Consider the following 15,004-nt stretch of genomic DNA (forward strand, 5'->3'; position numbering starts at 1 on the left):
TTGACTCCATTCTGCTGCTGCTGCTGAGGGATAGTCACTTCTATGGACAGGCCAGAATATTACTACTCTGAACTGACCCCAGATTTTTTTGGTGTGTGTATAGATCAGGCATGGACAATCTTTGGCTCTCCAGGTGTTTTGGACATCAATACCCCAAATTTCTAGTAGCCGGTAGGAGTGGAAGTCCAAAACACATAAAGGTCCATAGTTTGCCCATGCGTGGTATAGATAAACCCTTAGGGAGGATATAGAACAATTGAGTCCTGGGATTTGTTTTGATTGGATTTTTTTTCTTTGTCTCTTATATAGCCCAGAGATGTACCTTCTTCACCTGCAATGCTTAGAATTTTGGAATTACATTCAAGTGGATTACTTTCACATACCTTCTAAGCAGTGTGGTCTGCTTTCTCCTTTATAAACTGATAGATCTTATATCTGCTGGAAGGTCTTGAACAGCTTTTCTTTGCCTCCTACTCATATTATTCCAAGGACTTTTTTTTTCTATCTCATGTGAGACTAAGCTTTTAAAAACTGTTCTGGAAGGATCTGTGGGAGAGGGTGGCATAAATCTAGATGGCATTTTAAAGCTGTATCTGTCATTTAATGGTAATTGTATTGTATCCCCAAGTAGTGTCTCAATATATTTTTGAAGAACTGGAAATAGATCTAATCCGACCTGATGTTGTTCTCCTGTTGTTGAGTCTGCTTTCTGTTGTCTTGCACTTTCGCTACACTTCTGGTGTAGTAGCTGTGATTCATTACTGTGAATCATTGTCTAATCCCAATCTAAATCTTACTCCTCTCTGATTTTATATGAAGAAGAAAAGCCTTTTTTTGTTTTTGTATATAACCAGGGGTGTTCTGTTTCTAATTATATTCATCTCTAAAGATTTTTTATACGTAAAAACCTAAAAGATCTTCATAGCATTTATCAGTTCTGTTTCCAGGTTTGCCAATTTTGCCTCAACCTGCTTTCTTACATGGTCTGTTTTCCACTTCAATGCTTATTTTATTTCTGTATTAGCCTTAGAGGCTGTCTCTATAAATAACATCATCAAATCTTAGCAGATTTGATTAAAATAGCACACAATTTTTTCATGAAATCATCATTATCTTGTAATGTACCTCAAAATTCTCAACCCTCAAGAAATTCGCTGTATTTGGTTGTATTCAAGCAGTGTTCAGTCATGTCATTCACTACTCATAGTCTCTAAAAATAAATTACAATATTCTACATAATACATTGCATACATATAGCTTTATGCAGAAATTTCTGGAGCTGAATAATATGGGGCAATTTCATCCAGTTTTAGAATAAATTCTTATCTTATTCTGAAGTCTTAATCCTTAAATTGAACAAAGTCTTTCATGTTGCTATGATGAAGGGAAGTCCCCAAAAGTTGGCAGGTAGACTGAATCATAGCTATTCCTGAACCAAATTGTGATCCATGTAAAGTCTCTATTTACATATCAGTAACTGTTTAATCATCAGGTCTTTAAAATTTTTATTTTCTTTTATTGTCTTCTTATTTTCCAACACATTAAATTTTTTTATTGATAAATATACACATCTGGACTAAACGGGTTTCATTCCAAATAGGCAGCTTTGAAACACTCTCATTGAGGGTTCTTAACACCATCTATAACTATGATCAGATGCATAAAGAGCTAACAAATTCTTTCTTCATGATGCCTTTAAAGCTTTTGACAGAGTGGAGTGGTCAGATTCTTTTAGGTTCTTGGAGAAAATATAATTTAAAATTCAGATAATCATAGAAGTGGAGGAGACCACAAAGACCATCCAGCCCAACTTCCTGCCATGCGGGAAGACACAATAAAAGCACCCCCAACAGATGACCAACCAGCCTCTGCTTTAAAACATCCAAAGAAGGAGACTCCATAACTGGAGTCCTCAAACAGAGGGCCAGGTAACAGTCCCTCAAAGTGTTGGAGGGCCGGATTATAATTTGGAAAAAAAACACGAATTCCTATGCACACTGCACATATCTTATTTGTAGTGCTAAAACACTTAAAAACATAAAAACAATACAATAATTAAAATGAAGAACAATTTCAACAACTATAAACTTATTAATATTTCAATGGGAAATGTGAACCTCCTTTTGGCTGATGAGATAGGATTGCTGTTGTTTTTGTTGTGTGCTTACAAGTCGTTTCAGACTTAGATTGACCTTGAGTGAGGGCTGGGTATATGACTTTGGAGGGCTGTATCTGGCCACAACATTCCAAGGCAGCAGATCCGACGCTCACACACCTCTTACCATTAGAAAGTTCTTCCTAATGTTTAAGTGGAATCTGCTTTCCTGCTATTTGAATCCATTGCCCCATGTCCTAATCTCAAGAGCAGCAGAAAACAAGTTTACCCCCTCCTCAATTAATTGCTTTTTAAACATCTCTAGCATGTCTACTCTCAGCCTAGTTTTCTTTTAGTCATCCTTCTCTGGACACTTTCCAGAGAAGGATGGCAATATCTTCCTTGAACTGGACACAGTATTCCAAGTGAGGCCCAATCAAGGCAGAATTCAGTGATAATAGAGAATTAATTACTTTTGCATACTTGTCTTTAAAAAAATCTATAATGGATATAAAGCCTACTTTCACACTAATCACCCGGTCTCTAAAATCATGCAACCTGAAAAGGGTTCAAGATAGAATTCTGTTGTTTGCCATAGCAGAAAGATAAAGGGTTCTTAACCAGAGGTCCATGGAAAGATTTCAGGGAGTCCTCAAACTTGAATTGAAAAATAAATAAACTTATTGTGTTTATTTTCTCTGGCCTCTAACTGAAAGTTAGTATTTCCTTCATTTATGAATGTATGCAATAAATTACAGTAGCAGTCATTTCATATCACGTTACACTCATTGCATATCTTGAGAAATCACTTCTGCTCATTCATACTTTGAAATTATAGTACTTGTTAGACCCGATGCTAGATCACTAGCTATTTACAAACTAATGTGTGACAGATGTTACACTGTGTTAAATTGTCAGGTATTGAAATGGTGGGGAAATTGCAAAAGATAATTTTGAATAATACTAAAATTTAAATGCACGCCAATGTTGAGTATTATAAAACTTTGCCATTAGATTCTGAGAAGAGATCTGTGGTTTTCACCTGACCAGATAATGCCTGTGGGACATAAAAGGTTAAGAACCCCTGCATTAGATCATCTGAAAGAATTACAAGGACCTAGATCAAACACTAGGAACAAGTTTTCAGCCTATTTGCAGCCAAAATATTCTTTTTTCCCAAAATCATTGGAAAGATAATTAAAACACATAGGACAGATGCATAACTGGAATTACTATCAATTACAAAAGATCCAAAATGCGCCTAAATATCCCCTTACAGAACTGCAAGCATTGAAGAACATACTCAGTTTCATTCTGCGCCAGTCTAGTTTTCACTTTCTTGAGTCCAAACAATAAAAAGCTGGTTCGACAAATTAGCAAACATCAACAAATATCAACTATGATTTTAATTAAAACTAAAAAGAATGGCCAAAGCTAAAAACTTCATTGACACATATTGTTGTAATGAAGACATACATTTTTCCTACATTGTTTTTTTTTTTCTTTTCTAATCAGTTCTAACGTGTTCTAGAAAAGATACTTGATATGCTGGCAAAGAATGTTTGAAAGTTTTGTTTCACAACTAAAGAGACTTAGATTTTCAGGTAACATTAGATACTCAGCTGCTTGTAAAAGTAAACAAGCTATTCAACAAATAAGTAATGATAAATATGCCTATTGGACTAACATGACTAACATTATTCGTCTGTGGCAGAGATTAGATTACTCTTGTGGGCTCTTCCAAGCCTATGACTTAATGAAAAGGAGCATACAATATTTAAATCATCTACTTATATTAACAAACAGCTCTTCCTTTTGGTTAATTCAGTATAAATCTATGCTAACCATTTAATGTGCCTCCAAACCAACTCGAAACTGCAGTGGCTACAAAACGCATGCCATCAATGCATGCTTCAGCCTGGACTCAAGGGTATACAACACATTAAAGCAGTGGTTTCCAACCTTTGGTCTTCAAGGTGTTATGGATATCAGCTTCCACAATTCCTAACAGTTGGTGAGCTGGCTGGGATTTCTTTGGTCCAAAACAACTGGAAGACCAAAGGTTGGAAACCACTACATTAAATAAAGTACCAGGAAAGTGTGAGTTAAGCTCCTTAATGTGCTGCAACAGATCCAGTGTAGACCAGATCCCAGAGTGACACTGAATCGCAGAATTGTAGAGGTCTGCCTTTGCTGAAACATTTCATAAAATTAGTAACAAAGGGATGATGGAGCAGCCAAAAATGCCCCAACATGGCTGGCTAGCAGAGGGCTAACTGACCTCCTGATATGGGTAATTGATTATTTCTACTTCTAATTGTTACATTCCTTTTTTTCCACCTCCTATACCTCTGGGGTGCTGATGTGCATCTCCCCCAAAAGGGAAAACATACAGAGTGCTTTGAGGCCAAGTTCCATGGTTCATGTAATCACTGTATTGGCCTCAAACCAGCTCCAGGCCTGTCATTCTAATCACCTGTACAGGGAAACCAGTTCCTCCCGAAACAGTTTCAAGTATCTGGGTAGATGGAGCCTCAGAGTATCATCAAAAATCAATTGAAAAGGGATTTCATACTGGGGAAAATGAGCAAAATTACGTATGCCTTTACCACTTTACAGTAAATCTTCTTAGGATGGATCCACAGGCCTTTATCCTAGGAGAATCTGTGTTTTAAAAATGCGAATTTTTCTGGGGGCCTGTCCACACCCACCCCAGAAAGTCCGCACATTCTGGGGTGGGTGTCTAGATGCTCTCACGGAACTGGCCCGTGAGAACATCTGGAGGCCCTACCCTCCTCCCTCAGATCCCTTAGAAAAGTAATGGAGGCCAGGTAAGTAAAACTTACCTGGCCTCCATTACAGGCTTTGGCCAGCTCTCCCAGCACGTATAAATGACGCACCAGGAGAGCGGTGAGGGAGATTGATTCCCTCCCCCCCCCCCCCCCCACTCTCCTGGAGAATATCTTCCCTCAGTCATGACTAAGCATGAAGAAAACAGTTGTAAAACTTTCCTGGATTCTGGGAATTTAAGCTTTCCTAGGTAAACAGCCCTTTGATTTTTGAATCTGAAAATCTGAATTGATAGATTGTTGTGTACCATGGTTAAAATATGTTCTCAAAGCTTATCTTTTGAGTTTGATAGAAAAATTGTCAAGTGGAGTAGGATACTACAGCAATTTTGATATCTTGAACTTCTCATAATTAAGGAAATGGTTTTGGAAGATATTAATACTAAATATTAGAGATGGAAATTAAGAACTTCCTTTTACAAATACTGGTACTACTTCTCTGTAGTCCTGGTCTGTGAAAAACAAGTTCAAAATCATCTCGAAAGATAAGATTTCTTAACAATAAAAAAACAAAGAAAGAGACTTGATGACTCAGTTACAATGGCAGAAGTCAGCAAGGAACTGGAGAAGTAAACAGACAAGGCATAGACCGATGGCACAATATTATAAGATACTACAAGATCTATTAATTGTGACTTTACAGCAAACCATGAATACCTTGTTAAGGAATACACTGCCAGATTCTTGGTGACAGGCTAATGTAACTAATTTATAAAGAAGACTGCAATCTAAATGATTTAATAAACCCTATTGGCCAATATCTGTGTTGAACAACAACTATAAAATAAAAAATATCTACTACCTGAGGCTCAAATAGGTTTTCTGTAAAAGGTATCTAAGTGAAAACACCAGATATGTTGTGGATATTTTGCAACAGTATGAGACCAAAGCAAGCGGGTTTTATATTTTTGAAAAGAAATGTGTTTAAGACTTCCATGTGGGCTGTTTTGGAAAAGATAATATTCAGAATGAAATTTCAAGAATGAAACAGATGTATGATAACCAACATGCTCAGATTTTATTAATAGATATGTGACTAAACCGTGCAAAATAGAAAAGCAACCAACTTGAAAGACGATCCTGTCCCATTCTGTCTGTTGGAAGCAACTATCTGCTCTTCACTCTGACATGGTGTTCCTACAGTTCTGCTTCAGATGCCTTCAACACCAACCTTTGGATAGGCTGATAACCCTGTTTGATTCTTGGACTTTAAAACTGGCTTTTGACTTTTCTGTGTATCCTTCTCACTAGCATTTTAGGCAAGTTTGTTTCCAGAGACTGTCTAGTTGATTGACTTTGACTTATCTGGCATTACTTGTAGATGCTTGAAAGAAATTGCTTCTTTCCTTAGAATTGTGTGTTCGTTGAAACCTGAAATAAGATAGAAAGTTGGGCACCTTGTGTATTTAATTCTTTGGGGAATCAAATTAGAGGAAATCCAGCAATATAGTAAATATCTGTTGGATAATCTAGAGGGCTTTAGGAGTGGAAGACAACAGTTTTTCTCCTATACTGAAAACTCAGCTTTAGGAAGCTTAAGATGCCAGTAGAACATCTCAAATATGGGTCATTTGAAGTTAAGGCCAATAGTTGAAGATTCCACTAGGAACTTCAGATCATGTCTGGCAGCTGTGATGGACTGGATGAGGGCTAACAGGTATTGGGTGGCAACCTCTGCTTGACGGGGTTACATTTCCCCTGAGGGTGCAGGTCCGTAGCTTGGGGGTCCTCCTGGATTCAATGCTGTTGCTTGACGCCAGGTGTCAGCGATGGCTGGGAGGGCCTTTACACAGCTTAAACTTGTGTGCCATCTGCCACCATACCTCATGAAGTCCGACTTGATCAGGGTAGTCCACACCTTGGTTACATCCAGACTGGACTACTGCAATGCACTCTACATGGTGCTGCCCTTGAAGACGGTCCTGAAATTTCAGTTGGTACAACGGGTGTCAGCCAGACTCCTAACTTGAGCAAATTATAGAGAGTGCACAATACTCCTATTAAAACAGCTTCATTGGTTTCCGATTAGTTGCCGTGCCAAATTCAAGGTGCAGGTTATGACCTATAAAGCTCTAAACAGATTGGGCCCCACCTATCTTCGCAATCGTATCTCCTTCTATGAACCAGCACAAACTCTAAGATCCTCCGGGGAGGTCCTTCTCTCGCTCCCACCACCATGACAAGCACGGTTGGTGGGGACGAGAGAGGAGGCCTTCTCGGTGATGGTCCCCTGCCTCTGGAACGTCCTTCCCTGGAAAATAAGATAGTACCCATCACTCTCCTCTTTTCGTAAGAGCTTGAAGACTTGGTGGTTTCACCAGGCCTTTGAAAACGACTAGTACTACCCCCAGCTCCCAGCCACTGGTTAGAACGTGGGCTTACACCCCACCCACAATCCCGGACAGTTCCCCAATAGACTCTGGAAATGAGCAGCCCCAGGCCTCGCCATTATTATTGTTGGGACCAGTTATTACACTTTAACCATTCACCTGGCCCCCCGTGTCTTGCCTTGCACTAGCCTCAGCCCAGCCTTCTTAAATTGCCTACGTCCATTCCGAAACTCTGGCCCTAACAGTTTATTTTGCATGAAAGAACAGTGTGGGATTGTTTTTTTAAATGTATATGGGTTGTCTCGATAATATTATGCTTATGTTTTGCTTAATCTGTATGTTTTTTGTGTATTTTGCCTACATGGAAACCACCCTGAGTCCCCTAGGGGAGATGGAGCGGTAGATAAATAAAGTTTTATTATTTATTATATTTATAAAATATTTACAGGTGGCCTTGTGAGGGGATACAGGATGCACAATTTCCCCTTTCTCCCAGATACAGGAATATCTCAGTTAATATCTGCTTTTTGTAAACAATCCTTTGGTACTGTCCTACCCGTTTTTCTGTCTTTGTGTGGCCAAAAATGTTTAGCAAAGACTTGCACCAACAGTGTAAGAAAGATTGAAAAAACATGGCTTTTGGCGCTAGGTTGCATCAGTAACACAAAGCAATAAAACTTGAGTTAAGAAATAAGGGGATTGTACTCTAGCTATTTTTACTATAAGTGTGTGCGTTTGTTTGTGTGTCTACAACTGGCCAGGTAAACAGCAGCTGTTTCCAGACTCCCTTCCTGAACATTCATGAATAGTAAAAACAAAGGGAGAAAGCAGCTTAGCTTCCCTCGCCAATGCCCTCCCTCACATGTTAAAAAAGATAGAACTAAAAGTTTGGGCATCAAAAAGGAAATCATTAGGAAAGTGGAACCAAGTGAAATAATAAGCCACCCCTGCATTCAATTTGGAATAAGCTTTCAAGTGCTTTTATGATTATGAGGTCAACTCTTACATACTGCTTCGTTGATGTCCTTTTGAGGGGCAATCGATGGGTGTAGTGCAAGCTTAGAAAAAGGATCCATGTGTTCATGAAACGAGGGATATTCATCCAGAGCAGCAATAATAATAATAATAATAACAATAATAATAATAATAATAATAATAATAACAACAACAATTTTTATTTTATTTCTTTCCCACCTCTCCTTGTTGCTCAAGATGGGTCACAACACAGTTAAAACACACAAACATAAAAATCCTATAAACACACATATTAAAATGTAGTTCTATAAAAGTTACATATTGAACTGTATTTCTATAAAATACATATTGAATACAAATATCAGAAATTAAAACACAGGACACGAATTTAAAATTCATGCTTAAAACTGGCTGGTAGGCTTGTTTTAGGACTTAGGTGGCTTTAAAATTCCAATAGCTCATTGAGCTGTCTGAGCTCTTTCTGCAGGTCATTCCACAGTCTTGGGGTGGCCAATAAAAAGATCATCTGGGGGATGATGGCCAGTCGTGTTCTGGATGATTGGCATAGCTGCCACCCAGAGGACTTCAGTATTTGGAACGGATTGTTTGAGAGAAGGCAGTCCTGTAGGTAACCTGGACCCAAATCATGTAGGACTTTAAAGGGCAAAACTAACACTTTGTACTTTGCTTGGAAACTTATTTTTATTTATCATGACAGGAGCAAATTGAGAATACACTTATAATGCATAGAAAAACCACAAACAAAGTTAAAAACTTGGCATTATACTAAATGTCCTTTGACCAGAAGTTGGCCACTTGGAGTGCCTCTGGTGTCACTGTAAGAAGGTCCTCCATTGCGCATGTGGCGGGGCACAGGCTGCGTTGTAGTCAGTGGTCTGTGGTTTGCTCTCCTCCGCACTCACATGTTGTAGACTCTACTTTGTAGCCCCATTTCTTAAGTATCTCGTAGTGCCGAGCACAGTATGTTCTGCACCTTCCAAGTCACCCAGTCTTCTCTGTGCCCAGGAGGGAGTCTCTCATCTGGTATCAGCCATTGATTGAGGTTCCATGTTTTAGCCTGCTACTTTTGGATTCGTGCTTGCTGAGTTGTTCCTGCAAGTATCTCTGTAGATCTTAGGAAGCTATTTCTTAATTTAAGGCATTGGCTTGCTGGCTGATATCTGAACAAATGGTGGGCTGCAAATGTCAATGCCTTGGTCCTTTCATTACAGGCTGCTACTTCCTGATGGATGCCAGGCGGTGCAATACCGGCTAAACAGTGGTGTAGGGCAGTGGTGTAGGGCATAGACATCCTGTGATAATGTGGCATGTCTCATTAAGAGCCACATCCACTGTTTTAATGTGGTGATATGCATTCCACACTGGACATGTGTATTCAACAGCAGAGTATCGAAGTGTTTTTCCCAGAAACTAATTGGCAGCCAGTAGAGTAATTTTAGTATAGGTGTAGTATAGATGTAGGTGTAATATGCAGGGTTGCTGAAATGGACCAGCAGGTTAAGAGCACAGGAATAGAATACTGTTTGATGAGGGAACGTTGTACTTGGGTTGTTGTAGGTTTTTTCGGGCTATATGGCCATGGTCTAAAGGCATTCTCTCCTGACGTTTCGTCTGCATCTATGGCAAGCATCCTCAGAGGTAGTGAGGTCAGTGATTCCGGCCATGAAAGCCTTCAACAATATATTGAATGTTGTACTTAGTTGTTACACAAAAGTACATTAAAGCAGCTGGGAGGATGATGTTACATATTTCCTTCACCAAGGCAGGACTTCATTGACTTCATATCAGCTCTGGGTGTTGACTTGCAAAGCACTGAACAGATTGGGCTGAGGTAGTCCCATTTTAGATGTGATTCTTTAAGGAACGTCATGAAATTTCAACTGACAGAGATTACAGTGATTGATTGGACGATGGAAGTCAGCATTCTTTCTAAGTGTTCACAGACTGTTATCTGTTCTAGAACCTTTCCTGGCATTCCTGGCATCATGCGGAATGGTCAGTAGTTTCTTGCTATTTAAGTTTATTTATGTTGCTGTGTTATAAGAGAAATATATATATATTTGCAATCTCTATGTTTTTAACCAGGTTTTTTTTTCTGAGAACTGCGCCCAAAATTCACAGCGGGGGCAGTGCTCCCTCTGCAGAAGGGTGCTTTCCAGCAACAGATGGCACCACCATCTGCTGTTTAATGCCCAAAGGAGGGTGGAGGTGCTAGGGCTATGGAGCTGCTATTCCACAAGTTTGAGATTAAGGATCCTTCCACTGGATCACCAGTGATTCTAATAGTCTTCAGATTGTCCTACTATCAGAGAACTTCTTCCAACCATTTCTGGTTTCTAATATATACAGAATTGTTGTCCCCTTTTTTGTGTGATGAAAAATTACATCTTAAGATGCATAGATATAACATGACTGGAAGCCAAAGCTACAGTCCAACCTATCATGACATTATTTTCTACGAAAACCAGAAAGGGGCACCACTAGAAAAGTTCTAAAGAAGTATTGTTGAAGGCTTTCATGGCCAGAATGACTGGGTTGTTGTAGGTTTTTTCGGGCTATATGGCCATGTTTTAGAGGCATTCTCTCCTGACATTTCGCCTGCATCTATAGCAAGCATCCTCAAAGGTAGTGAGGTCTGTTGGAACCAGGAAAAAGGGTTTATATATCTGTGGAATGACCAGGGTAGGACAAAGGACTCTTGTCTGCTGGAGCTAGGTGTGAATGTTTCAGCTGACCACCTAGATTAGCATTTGATGGCCTGGCAGTGCCTGGAGCAATCTTTTGTTGAGAGGTGATTAGATGTCCCAGATTGTTTCCTCTCTGTTGTTTTGCTGTTGTAATTTTAGAGGTTTTTTTTAATGCTGGTAGCCAGATTTTGTTCATTTTCATGGTTTCTTCCTTTCTGTTGAAATTGTCCACATGCTTGTGGATTTCAATGGCTTCTCTGTGTAGTCTGACATGGTGGTTATGAGAGTGGTCCAGCATTTCTGTCTTCTCAAATAATATGCTGTGTCCAGGTTGGTTCATCAGGTGCTCTGCTATGGCTGACTTCTCTGGTTTAATTAGTCTGCAGTGCCTTTCATGTCCCTTCATTCGTGTTTGGGCAATGCTGCATTTTGTGGTCCTGTGTAGACTTGTCCACAGCTGCATGGTACACGGTAGACTCCTGCAGAAATGGATACTCCACCTCAGACATCAGAAGAGCTGCAAGACCGAGAACAAGCCACAAGAGTCAAGACAAAGATCCACCCAGAGGAAAAGTGTTCTTGCCATACATCAAGGGAACCACTGACCGCATAGGGAAGCTGATGAGGAAACAACATACAAACTACCTACAGACCCACCAAGAAAATCCAACAAATGCTACGTTCAGCAAAGGACTTCTGCAGGAGTCTACCATATACCATGCAGCTGTGGACAAATCTACATAGGGACTACCAAATGCAGCATTGCCCAAACACGAATCAAGGAACATGAAAGGCACTGCAGACTACTTCAACTAGAGAAGTCAGCCATAGCAGAGCACCTGATGAACCAACCTGGACACAGCATATTATTTGAGAACACAAAAATGCGGGACCATGTCAGACTACACAGAGGAGCCATTGAAATCCACAAGCATGAGGACAATTTCAACAGAAAGGAGGAAACGATGAAAATGAACAAAATCTGGCTACCAGTATTAAAAAACTCTAAAATTACAACAGCAAAACAACAGAGAGGAAACCATCTGGGACATCTAATCACCTCTCAACAAAAGATTGCTCCAGGCACTGCCAGGCCATCAAATGCTAATCTAGGTGGTCAGCTGAAACATTCACACCTAGCTCCAGCAGACAAGAGTTCTTTGTCCCACCCTTGTCATTCCACAGATATATAAACCCATTTTCCTAGTTCCAACAGACCTCACTACCTCTGAGGATGCTTGCCATAGATGCAGGCAAAACTTCAGGAGAGAATGCCTCTAGAACATGGCCATATAGCCCGAAAAAACCTACAACAACCCAGTTCTAAAGAAGCATTTCTTGCTACTTTAATTATGGGAGAAGAGAAAGAGTCTGCCTATAAACAATGTTCCAAACTCTAGTGTGCATTCAGTCTATCTCTCTATCTCTTTCTTTCTCTCCCTGCCTCCCTACTGCCCTGCCTACGTATGAAGTTATACACGTGGATAATGGGGGAAGCTCGCCCATCACATGCCCACAATATGTTCCACCAATTCCCTTTCCTAAGCTCTGTTCATTCATTAAAACACACTTTTTTGAAAGCTAGCAGAGCAAAATCTCCAGCAGATGGGATGAGAGATAAACAGCTGCAGAGCATGTTACAAGCTACATGAAAGCACAGGCATCAAATCCTTTCCGGTCCAGTAGTGCTGGAAGTCCCCTTCCTACCACGAAGTGGAAAAGCATGATTACTTGAATGAATTTTCGTTAACCCAATCATTTGGAATCTCTGCAGCCCATTTTTTATAAAGAAAACATTAAATTGTGGTATAGCATGAGCACAGAAAAGAGCTACCTTCTTTTACCAAACACCAAGAGCCACATTAACATTCCTGAGAGTCAGAAGGATAGTATTTTTATTAAGACCTTTTGCAGAAACCATAGCATTGCAATAGAACAAAATACAGAAAGGACAGATGTGGAGAAGATTACTGACAGTATTATCTTTGTCTCATCTTGAGCAGGGAGGTGAAAACAGACACAATCTTTTGTATCGGTTTGAAGGCCATTGGGTTTATATACCTTCTTAGAAAATTTGAATTTATTGACAAAAATGCAGGTGAAGTAGCACTGAATTTAATGAACACTAAAATCAAAGAGAGTCCACCAAAATGTGCAGACATGCTCTATTGATGTCATTCTATATTAATAATTAATAGAATATAAACTATTAATAATTAATAGAACATTAATTTGTTGTTCATTCATTCAGTTGTTTCCGACTCTTCGTGACCTCATGAACCAGCCTACACCAGAGCTCCCTGTTGGCCATCACCACCCCCAGCTCCTTCAAGGTCAACCCAGTCACTTCAAGGATCCCATCCATCCATCTTGCCCTTTGTCGCCCCCTCTTCCTTTTTCCTTCCATTTTTCCCACCATCATTGTCTTCTCTAAGCTTTCCTTTCTTCTCATGATGTGGCCGAAGTACTTCTACTTTGCCTCTACTATTCTTCCCAATAATGAGCAGTCAGGCTTTACTTCCTGAAATATGGACTGGTTGGATCTTCTCGCTGTCCAAGGCACTCTCAGAACTTTCCTCCAGCACCACAGTTCATCTATCTTCCTTCGCTCAGCCTTCACTTCAGCTTTCAGAACATTAATAATTAATAATTAATAGAATATTAATTTAGCAAGCTTGTTTTCTGCTGTCCTGAAGACTAGTACAAAGAACAATGGTTTCAAACTACAGGAAAGGAGATTCCATCTGAACATTAGGAAGAACTTCCTGAGTGTGAGAGCTGTTCAGCAGTGGAACTCTCTGCCTCGAAGTGTGGTGGAGGCTCCTTCTTTGGAGGCTTTTAAATAGAGGGTAGATAGCCATCTGTCAGGGGTGCTTTGCAATTTTCCTGCTTCTTGGCAGGGGGTTGGACTGGATGATCCATCAGGTCTGTGCTGTCGCACACTGGGCCTGAAATAATGTCTGTTTACAGGACGTGCTCTTTGTATGCCCAACGGGATGCCAGGGTGCCTCAGCTGAAGGGCCCCTTAGATTTCCCAACACAAAGTTCTATTGAGGCTCAAAATAAGTTCAACAAAGTTCTTTATTTGGGTTTAAATCTTCAAACAAATGAATTAAATGCTTTATAATCTTGGAAAACCGGTAGCTTCCTCAATCTGCTATCAAGGGGCAGGCAACTGGTGGTAAACTCTTCCTTTCTTCCTTAGGGAAATCCTTTGACCCCTCCCTGGGCAATCTCTCTTTACTTTGCTGGCGTGAGGCCCCTACTCCTGGCTCCAAGCTGCTTTATGGATAGCCCGAGTGGTCCCTTACCAGATAAGGTTCCTGTAGATCTGTCAAGCTGAAAGGTATCCTTTAGTTTTCCACGAAGGCTATAGGAACTATTTCTTTACTCCCCAGCAGAACTGTGGATCTATTTCTTTAACCCCCAGCAAAAGCTGGCTGTATTTCCCCAGCAGAGCTGTGAGAAGTGAAGGTTTTGTGCAGGTGGGAAAGAGAATCCCACACGTCCTGCTGTTAGGCTTCAAACAGTGAGACTGAACAAAGGTCCTTCTTTCCCTCCAAAATCCTGGGGAAAGGGGCAGTTCTAAAGATTATAACGATGATTGCCAAGTTGTTGGCCCTATGATTGCAACCTGAGGGAAGCTACCTTATTGCAAAATGCACGGCTTAAATAGATTCATGCAAATTAGCAGTGCAAGAAAAGGAATCCAAATCTCCTGGCACTGCCGTGCCAGCATAAGGTCTCTTCCAACTCTATGATTCTAATAGCTCACTGCCAGTTGTGTCAATGAATCTAATGCAATTTCTTTTGATGAAATAGGTTGCAGAATAGGTTACAAAACTGTTTATAGAAATTGGATCTTGCCTAGGAAAATAAAAGCACTATTAATTACATGCCTGGGGGCAAAACAGTCAGAATACTGTTTTGCTTCACTAATCTTGTTACATATATTTCTTCATATTACATCCTCTCCTCTACAACACCCCTTACAATCTGAACCAATGTAGCAGAGGCTCTGGCTGCTTGCTTCTCTGCTCATCAGTC

Source organism: Anolis sagrei, chromosome 5 (genome assembly GCF_037176765.1).
Source record: "Anolis sagrei isolate rAnoSag1 chromosome 5, rAnoSag1.mat, whole genome shotgun sequence".
NCBI lineage: Eukaryota > Metazoa > Chordata > Lepidosauria > Squamata > Dactyloidae > Anolis > Anolis sagrei.